The following is a 9974-nucleotide window of genomic DNA, read 5'->3' on the forward strand; positions in this document are numbered from 1 at the left end:
ACATCTAGAATTACATTTTACAGTGTACTGTATAGCCTGTATAATAAATAAACATGTAGCCCAATAACTACAAAATCCAGAAAGCTACACAACATGGGGCGGTTCATTTACAAACACGAGTCTAACTTAAGTTTCACTGTTTTTTGTTAGAAAACAATCACATTGTTACAGCTTAAATTACACAAAATGTCAGAAATCTGCACTGTCATGAACAAAAATGTAAACCTAATTTTTCATGATTTGTTGGATTAACCCACTGAGGTCTGAAATACAACCGGCCATTTTTGACTCCTTTTGAGTTTACGTTTGTATCTCACCCTCAAATTGTGTCATTTTATTTTTTCCCCCTTGCCTTGTTTGGTGTCATTCTTTTCAGCTCAACTGAATTTAGTTGTTTTTTTCACTGACATACTGCATTAGTATTACTGATCTGAAATCACACAAAGAACTTAAAATCCTAGTAGTATTTTTTACTGTAAAAAACAAAAACAAAACCACAGACATGTTGAATAAATTTTTAAAACTTGAAATGCAAATATAAATTGTACATTTTGTAAACATATACAACTATTTATCTAAAAATGCAGCCAATACACCTGCTGTTTTTTTCATTTTATGCAACCATTTAAAAATATTACTAAAACTAAAATGAGAGAACAATCAGGTTTCGCAATAAGATGCCCCACAAATGATGTGTGCCAGTAAAAAATAAGTTTGTCCACCAAAAGACAGAGGAGAACAGCACAGGGATAAACCTGCAGGCCTGACAACAGGTGGTGTATCACTCCGCTGGTTTTCGTTACAGCGTTTACACTGCAATGTGCCTTTGTGACATTTATTAGTGCCCTCACTGACACACAAAACAAAACGACTACACAACAGAACAACTACACAAGACAACACAACACACTAAGTATACACTCCACACTAAACGTCACAAATCGCCACATCTAAAACTCTCTCTCTCTCTCGCTCGCTCTGTCTCGCTGCCGTTACCGTCACTCCCCAAACTTTCCCCTCTTCCTAAACAACCAAATCCCACATGTTGACTTTTTTAAAATTGGTCGACATGGTGCATTTTTCCACCGATAGGAAAGAGGTGGCTTTTTTCCCCCCGTTCTTTACTGTTTTCGCGCCGTCCTTAGAAAAAGCTTAAAACACACACACACACACACACAAAAACGTGAGGACAGTATTTAGAAAAAAGCATGGCTTATATATATTATCATAACTCTGGATTTACTGGCCTGTAATTAAAATTTAAAAACTTTGAAGTCCGAACTTTCAGTGTGGGCTGAAATAGAGACTCAGCGTGGCTGCAGCTTTTGCTATGTCAGCTTACATCAGTCATGTGATTTGGAGGTGCAGCGTGTCCGTGGACCACGTAGGGTTAATAACACTCACCTTCATTCCATTTCCAGAGTGTAACATCCACCCACTTGTGTAAAATCCGAAATTCCCATGGTGTTGTTCAAAATGTGCTCTGGCACAATCATAAGCATCGCTTGCTACTGAAAACAAGAAAAAAGCCGGTCCTGCTATGGGCTGAACCATTTGTTAATGGTGCAGGGGGGGGACACTATGCAATATATTCAGTTTTAGCATTTATATTCACTGTTGACTGTAACTACGCTCAAACTGTTAATGCTATCTTATTTTAATTAACAACACTGTCATATGTGTTGTCATATGCAACACTGTCCTTGCACTTGGGGTGGCAAGGGGTCATTTTAGGGTGGCACTTGCCACCCCATGCCACCCTTCTAGATCCGCCCCTGACGACACCCCCGCAGGGGGTCAAACTCTGGTAATTGGTGATTCTGTTCTCAGACACGTGAAGCTAGAGACACCGGCAACCATAGTCAATTGTCTTCCAGGGACCAGAGCAGGCGACATTGAAGGAAATTTAAAACTGCTGGCTAAGGGTAAACGTAAATACAGTAAGATCATAATTCACGTCGGCAGTAATGACACCCGGTTACGCCAATCGGAGGTCACTAAAATCAATATTGAATCGGTGTGCAACTTTGCCAAAACAATGTCGGACTCTGTAGTTTTCTCTGGTCCCCTCCCCAATCAGACCAGGAGTGACATGTTTAGCCGCATGTTCTCCTTAACCCTTGTGCGGCCTGGACCGACAAAAAAAAAGAAAGGGGGGGGGGGTGTCACGCAGACCCCGGCAGCGAGGACCCAGGTCTCGTCGCGAAACAGGGCTCTGGCTCGGGGTGGGGGCGCATGGGGGTCAGGCGGACCCCCAGCTATAGAGGGTCTCATCACAGCGTCGGACAAAGGCACCTAATCGGCTGTAACCCTCCATCGATCGCGTAAGTTACGATGGCAAACCTTGGGATCTGGAGGGACCCCCAAGTGCCACGGCAACAACTCTCAACTTCACATCATCATCATCATTATCATCATCATCATCGTCTCCTTCTCGAGAGTGTTCGCGTAAACCGGCCTCAGTGAGGACCTCGGACTCTCCGTTCCTCCTCGACCTCCTTCCTCCTTCTCCCCCATTCTCCTGCTCCCTGCAGGCGAGCGCTTAGCCGGATGGGCCCCGGGTTACGCGTAAACCGGCCTAAGTGGGGACCTCGGGTGCTCCGCGGGTACTCTGTGACCCCTTAGTGATCATGATGGGGTATTTCGCCACCCCAACCGACATTCGTAAGTTACGTTGGCAAATACTGGGGTCTGGAGGGACCCCGAACCACTGGAGCAAACATCTCTCAACTTCACATCATCATCATCATCATCGTCATCATCGTCTCCTTCCTCCTTCTCCTTGGTCCTTCTAACCTGCGCTTGCAAACGCTCAGCTTTACAGAGGGCAGTCTTCACGTAAACCCGCCAAAGTGAGGACCTCGGACTGTCCCTGACTCCTAGTCCTCCTACCTCCTTCTGCTCCGTTCTCCTGCTCCTCACAGGCGAGCGCTTAGCTGAATGGGCCCCCGAGTTACGCGTAAACCGGCCTAAGTGAGGACCACGGGTCCTCTGTGTTCCGTGGGTAGTCTGTGACCCCTTAGGAATCGCGATGGGGTATTTCGCCACCCCAATCCACATTCGTAAGTTACGATGGCAAACACTGGGGTCTGGAGGGACACCGAACCAACTCTCAACTTCACATAATCATCATCAACATCATCATCATCATCATCGTCTCCTTCTCCTTGGTCCTTCTGCCCTGCCCTTGCGAACGCTCAACTTTACAGAGGGCAGTGTTCAAGTAAACCGGCCAAAGATAGGACCTCAGACTCTCCCTGCCTCCTAGTCCTCCTCCCTCCTTCTGTTCCGTTCTCCTGCTCCTCGAAGGCGAGCACTTAGCCGGATGGGCCCCGGGTTACGCGTAAACCGGCCAAAGTGAAGACCTTGGACTCTCCCTGCCTCCTAGTCCTCCTTCCTCCTTCTGCTCCGTTCTCCTGCTCTTCAAAGGCAAGCACCTTGTCGGATGGGCCTCGGGTTACGAGTAAACCAGCCTAAGCGAGGACCTCGTACTCTCTCTGCCTCCTTGTCCTCTTTCCTCCTTCTCCTCTGTTCTCCTGCTCCTCGCTGTCGCACGCTTAGCTTTGCAGAGGGCAGTGTTCGCGTAAACCGGCTTCCATGAGGACCTCGGACTATCTCTGCCTCCTAATCCTCCTACCTCCTTCTACTCCGTTCTCCTGCTCCTCGCAGGTGAGCGCTTAGGCGGATGGGCCCCGAGTTACGCGTAAACAGGCCTAAGTGGGGACCTCGGGCGCTCTGTGTTCCGTGGGTACTCTGTGACCCCTTAGTAATGGCGATGGGGTATTTTGCAACCCCAATGTACATTTGCAAGTTATGATGGCAAACACTGGGGTCTGGAGGGACCCCAAACCGCCGGAGGAAACAACTCTCAACGTCACATCATCATCATCATCATCACCTCCTTCTTGGCAGTGTTCGCGTAAACCGGCCTAAGTGAGGACCTCGGACTCTCCCTGCCTCCTAGTCCTCCTTCCTTCTTCTGCTCCGTTCTCCTGCTCTTCGAAGGCGAGGACCTTGCCGGATGGGCCTCGGGTTACGCGTAAACCGGCCTAAGCGAGGACTTCGGACTCTCTCTGCCTCCCTGTCCTCTTTCCTCCTTCTCCTCTGTTCTCCTGCGCCTCGCTGTCGGACGCTTAGCTTTGCAGAGGCCAGTGTTCGCGTAAACCGGCTTCCGTGAGGACCTCGGACTATCTCTGCCTCCTAGTCCTCCTACCTCCTTCTGCTCTGTTCTCCTGCTCCTCGAAGGTGAGCGCTTAGGCGGATGGGCCCCGAGTTACGCGTAAACAGGCCTAAGTGGGGACCTCGGGCGCTCTGTGTTCCGTGGGTACTCTGTGACCCCTTAGTAATGGCGATGGGGTATTTCGCAACCCCAATGCACATTCATAAGTTACGATGACAAACACTGGGGTCTGGAGGGACCCCGAAACGTCGGAGGAAACATCTCTCAACTTCAGATCATCATCATCATCATCGTCTCCTTCTTGGCAGTGTTCGCGTAAACCGGCCTAAGTGAGGACCTGGGACTCTCCCTGCCTCCTAGTCCTCCTTCCTCTCGGTTCTCCTGCGCCTCGCTGTCGGACGCTTAGCTTTGCAGAGGGTAGTGTTGGCGTAAACCAGCCTAAGTGAGGACCTCGGACGCCTCCTGCATCCCAGTCCTCCTACCTCCTGCTCCTCGGTTCTCCTGCTCCTCGCAGGGTAGCGCTTAGCCGGATGGGCCCCAAGTTACGCGTAAACCGGCCTAAGTGAGGACCTCGGACTCTATCTGCCTCCCTCTCCTCTTTCCTCCTTCTGCTCCGTTCTCCTGCGCCTCGCAGGCCAGCGCTTAGCCGGATGGCCCAAGAGTTACGCGTAAACAGGCCTAAGTCGGGACCTCGGGCGCTCTGTGTTCCGTGGGTACTCTGTGACCCGTTAGTGATGTCGATGGGGTATTTCGCAACCCCAATGCACATTCGTAAACAGGCCTAAGTGGGGACCTCAGGCGCTCTGTGTTCCTGTGGGTACTGTACCCTTAGGAATCGCGATGGGGTATTTCGCAACCCCAATGCACGTTCGTAAGTTACGATGGGAAACACTGGGGTCTGGAGGGACCCCGAAACGTCGGAGGAAACAACTCTCAACTTCAGATCATCATCATCATCATCATCATCAATGTCTCCTTCTCGGCAGTGTTCGCGTAAACCGGCCTAAGTGAGGACTTCAAACTCTCCCTGCCTCCCCGTCCTGCAACCTCCTTCTGCTCCGTTCTCCTGCTCCTCGCAGGTGAGCGCTTTGCCGGATGGGCCTTGGGTTACGCGTAAATGGGCCTAAGTGAGGACCTCGGGCTCTCCGTTGCTCCTCGTCTTCCTTGCTCCTTCTCCATCGTTCTCCTGCGCCTCGCTAGTGAAAGAGCAGCTGTGTGGCCTGCCTATTACGCGAACACCGCCCTCCAGTTGGACCTTGGGCTTTTTTTTTTTTTTTTTTAACCTGTCCCGTTTGGTTCTTTTGCCATCAGAATTATTGTCTAAAGGCGAAGAAAGATGCCCAACGGATTTACTTTACCAAATGGACCATCCCAGCCTTGCCGTAATGGTCCATTTGATTCAACTTTTTATTGTTTATTTTATTTTCACTTGCTGAATACGGGACAGACTTGACTGGAGGAGAGAATGTGGAGAAAGAAAGAGGGAAAGAAAAAAAACCTGGGAAGAGGGACGGGGAAAAAGGGCAAAAAACAAAAACCAACAGAATAAGCAGACAAAAAATACATATATCGATCACCTGGATCACCTGTTGAGAAAGAAAAAAGAAAGCAAGCAGAAGAAAACAAGAGTAATAAACAAGATCACAATGATATATGAGAATATGACAGTAAATACTAAATATTAAACATTATTGTGCAGCTCGTGAGATCGACAGCGCACAGTGTGCTTTGAGGTAGGAGCCAAAAAGGGTGTAATTTGTGTGTGTGATCACCCGTGTGTACACCTGTGAGCATGAACGCGCTTGTTTTTAAAAGGTTCCTTCATGTAATGATCTGCTAGAGGGTGTGGGGGGCCACTGCCCCGACCTCCAGGGCGTGAAGCAGGTATGGAGGAGATCAAGACTCCAGACATCCAGAGGCCCCCAGAACACAAGAGACCAAGGAAGACCAACAGAGGGGCAGCCGCGCCACTATCCCAGAAAGAGCTGAGGAGAGTCCCAGATGAGGGGTCACTCAGCAGCCGCGGAGCAGAAGCCAGGGGGGGTTGCAGTGACGTGCCCGTGAGCTCCGCCGGCAGCCAGCTGTGCCTGAGTGGCCGAGCCCCGGGCCGTGAGGCCGAGGGCACCCCATCCCCAAAGTGGCCCGAGCGAGCCCCAGGCTCCAGGCCCCAATAAGCAGCCGCCAAGGAGTGAGCCGGTGGGTACCTGGGCGCCCACCCCCGGAGACAGAGAACCACCTACGCACCGATGTCTGAGGGCGTCCGCCACCGGCAGGGGAAGTGGTGGGGGGAGATGGGCCTCCAAACCTTGGAGGGCCTGAGATGTCCTCAGAGAGGTGGCGTCTGATACCCAACCTGACATATAGACACAGACAAACAGGCACACACAGATACAAACATCTATTCCCACCCTCATGCTCTCATATACAATTGCTCAACACTCACCCAACGTGGAGACAGACATAGAGAGACGCTGTACACACAATCACACTCCCCAAGCGTACTCTAAGCCCCGAGTCTAGGTACCCTTGCCCCTGGAGGGGGAAACTGCACCCAGACTCAGGTGGTGTAACCCTTTTCCCTGCGGTGGGGAGAAGCAGACCGCCCCGACTCCGCAGCAGCAGGGAGGCCCCATACACCAGACCCCAGTCGGACGGCCAACTCCTCCTCCTAGCCCCCCTGCTCCAGCAGGCCGCAGAGAACGGGGGTGTAGGAAGACTCCAAACCTCCCTCCACCCGCTCATATGTACTGTTGATGTATGTGTGTTCTAAGGTGCATTTAAAACCCAGGAGGGCATGGAGCCACCTGCCAGAGCAGCAGGTAAGCATATAGCCCCTCCTGCTAGCCCTCAATGTCTACATGTATTTAAAATTGAGAGGTGGGCAACGACACCAGGGGTGAGGTGTACACCCTGATGGTAGTTTGGAATCCGTGTAGCGTGCCCACCTCCAAGATCCTATATGTATGTGTAATGAGAGTGTGAGTAATGTGAATGTCTAAGTTGTGGGATAAAATTGAGGCAGAGGCAGCCAGAAGGGGACAGAGGGGGGGGATGTCTCCTCTGCACCCTGGTGACACACCCCTACCCCAAGGCCCTGCATGTGTGGGTGATTGTGGTGGAGCGGGAAGAGGGAGGCCGCTGGAGATGGGGAGGGAAGGAAGGGAGGGGCAAGTGACCCCTCCCTGGGGCCAGCTCCCCCGCTGACCCCAGTAGGCACCCCCATGCTGTGCAACCCGCCAGGGAAAGGGGGCCCAGGCCCATCCGGACCGGGGCCCAGTGCAGCAGCGCCCCCCGGCCCCACAGAGCCCGGGACAATTCACCCGACCCCACCACAGAGAAAACTGCACCCACCCCATCATCCACTCATCTTCCAGACTACACAAGACAATAGACGCCCAGGCTGAGATCTTCCTCCACCACTCCTGTATCTCCCCCTCCTGCAGAGAGAGTTCCTGAAGAGAGGAAAGCTCCTGCAAGATGTGACAACCTCCCCCACCAGTTGAAGAGCCCCCCAGGTGGCTCGATGCACCGGCGGCACCCCGCGCCAGGGCCGGGCCCCCATACACCCACCCGCCCACAACCTCGGCAACACACCAACCAGGACCCAAGCCCCTGAGGCCCGGCCAGGGCCCCAGCCCAGAGACGGAGCGCCCCCAGAACCTCACGCCCATCCCGGACCCACCCAGGGGCAGCCAGGCTACCAGGTCAGTAACCCACGTCCGTCAGCACAGACCCTCCCCTAGCCCCGCTGCACGCAGCCACGAGGAAACCGTCACCTAAGAGCCAACAGAGCCCCTAATTGGCCATGACCGCTACCCCGGGTTGAGCCCCCCAAGGAAGATGCTCCTGGGGAACCCCCCGACGCCCTAAGCCTGTCCCTACCCCCACACCAATCACAACAGTGAAGGTGGGACCAAACTATGGCCCCCCACCCCCACTAGGTGATGGAGCTGATCAAAGGAGCCCAGAGCAATTGATCTGATGTGGTGGCAGAGGCTGTATCAAGACTAATGTAATCTAATAGATAATTTCTATATTGGTTAGAATTAAGATTATTTTTATTTTTCCAGTTCATGAGGACTGTTTTCTTGGCTATGCATAGGGCAGTGAAAGCCATATGGGCTATATTCTTTTCCGTAGTGACATTATCTAAGCTGCCCAACAAACATACTGAAGGAGAAGTTGGAATGTTACATTTCAGACACTTTGATAAGTCTTCACATATCTCACGCCAAAACTTCTGAACTGGTGGACAGAACCAAAGAGCGTGGATATAATTGTCCGGTGAATTGGTTTGGCAGTGTGAGCAGTTGTTGGTAGACGTAAAGCCCATCTTGAACATCCGATGACCTGTATAGTGCACTCTATGTAGTATTTTGTATTGAATTAATTGAAGACTGGGATTTCTAATTAAATGAAAGGTTTTTAAGCAAATCTGAGACCAGAAGTTTTGGTCTAAGTTAACTGATAAATCCGCTTCCCATTTTGCAATAGGAAGTGATATTGATTCATCTGTTTTAGAAAGCATTCTGTATATTTTGGATAGTAATTTGGGGGTTTTAAGAGTAAGAAATTGAACCACACTTGGTGGTGTTTGTAGTTCAACTTGACCCGGTTTAAATCTCTTTTTTACTATGGATTTAATTTGTTGATATTCTAAAAATCTTTTCTTGTTGATCCCATATTGTGTAACTAGTCTGTCAAATGAAATAAATTCTGTTCCTTCTAGTATATGTTCTAAATATTTGATTCCTTTACTACTCCAATCTGAAAAGTTTATCATATTATTGTTTTGTAATATGTCAGGGTTGTTCCAGATAGGTGTACGTTTGCATGGGATTAATGGAGACTCTGTCAACTTCAGAAACTCCCACCACGCTGTCAGAGAGGAGCTGATGTTGACGCTTTTGAAGCATTCATGTCGTTGGATGTTTGAGCTGATAAACGGTAGATCTGAAATCTCTAGATTATTGCAAAGTGCTTGTTCTACATCTAGCCAAGGTTCATCTAAGAGGGTATGTTTTTGCCATCCTGAGATAAACTGAAGCCTGTTGGCCAAGAAGTAGTGCTGAAAGTTAGGTAGTTCTAATCCTCCTTTATCCTTGGTCTTTTGTAGTGTTTTTAAGCTTATACGTGGGGGCTTATTTTTCCAAAGGAATTTGGACATATATGAATCTAGAGATCTGAACCAATCTTGCGGCGGTTTAGTTGGGATCATTGAGAATAAATAATTTATTTTTGGTAATACCATCATTTTTATAGCGGCAACCCTTCCCATGAGTGATATGGGTAGACATTTCCACCTAGCCAGATCACCTTCTACTTTCTTTAAAAGTGGGATATGGTTTAATTTAGTTAGATCTGCAAGCTTGGGAGAAACATTAATACCTAAATATTTTATATTTCCCGATTGCAGTGGAGTAGAAGAGGAATTATGGAAGGAGCAATTAATCGGAAGGACTGTAGATTTTGACCAGTTAATTGAGTAATCTGATATTCTTGCAAAAGAGTTTATCAGTTCAATCACCCCAGAGATATTGGTTTGTGAATTTTGGAGAAAGAGTAACACATCATCCGCATAAAGGCTGATTTTATGTTCCACGTTCTTGCATTTTATGCCCTTAATTACTGAATTCTGTCTAATTGCTGCTGCTAGTGGTTCGATAAAAATTGCAAACAGTGAAGGGGAGAGTGGGCATCCCTGCCTGGTGCCCCTCAGGAGACAGAAGCTGGAGGATGTCTGGTCATTTGTTCTGACACAAGCTGTTGGGGAATTATATAATATTTTTAACCA

The sequence above is a fragment of the Pelmatolapia mariae genome, linkage group LG3_W (genome assembly GCF_036321145.2).
Source record: "Pelmatolapia mariae isolate MD_Pm_ZW linkage group LG3_W, Pm_UMD_F_2, whole genome shotgun sequence".
NCBI lineage: Eukaryota > Metazoa > Chordata > Actinopteri > Cichliformes > Cichlidae > Pelmatolapia > Pelmatolapia mariae.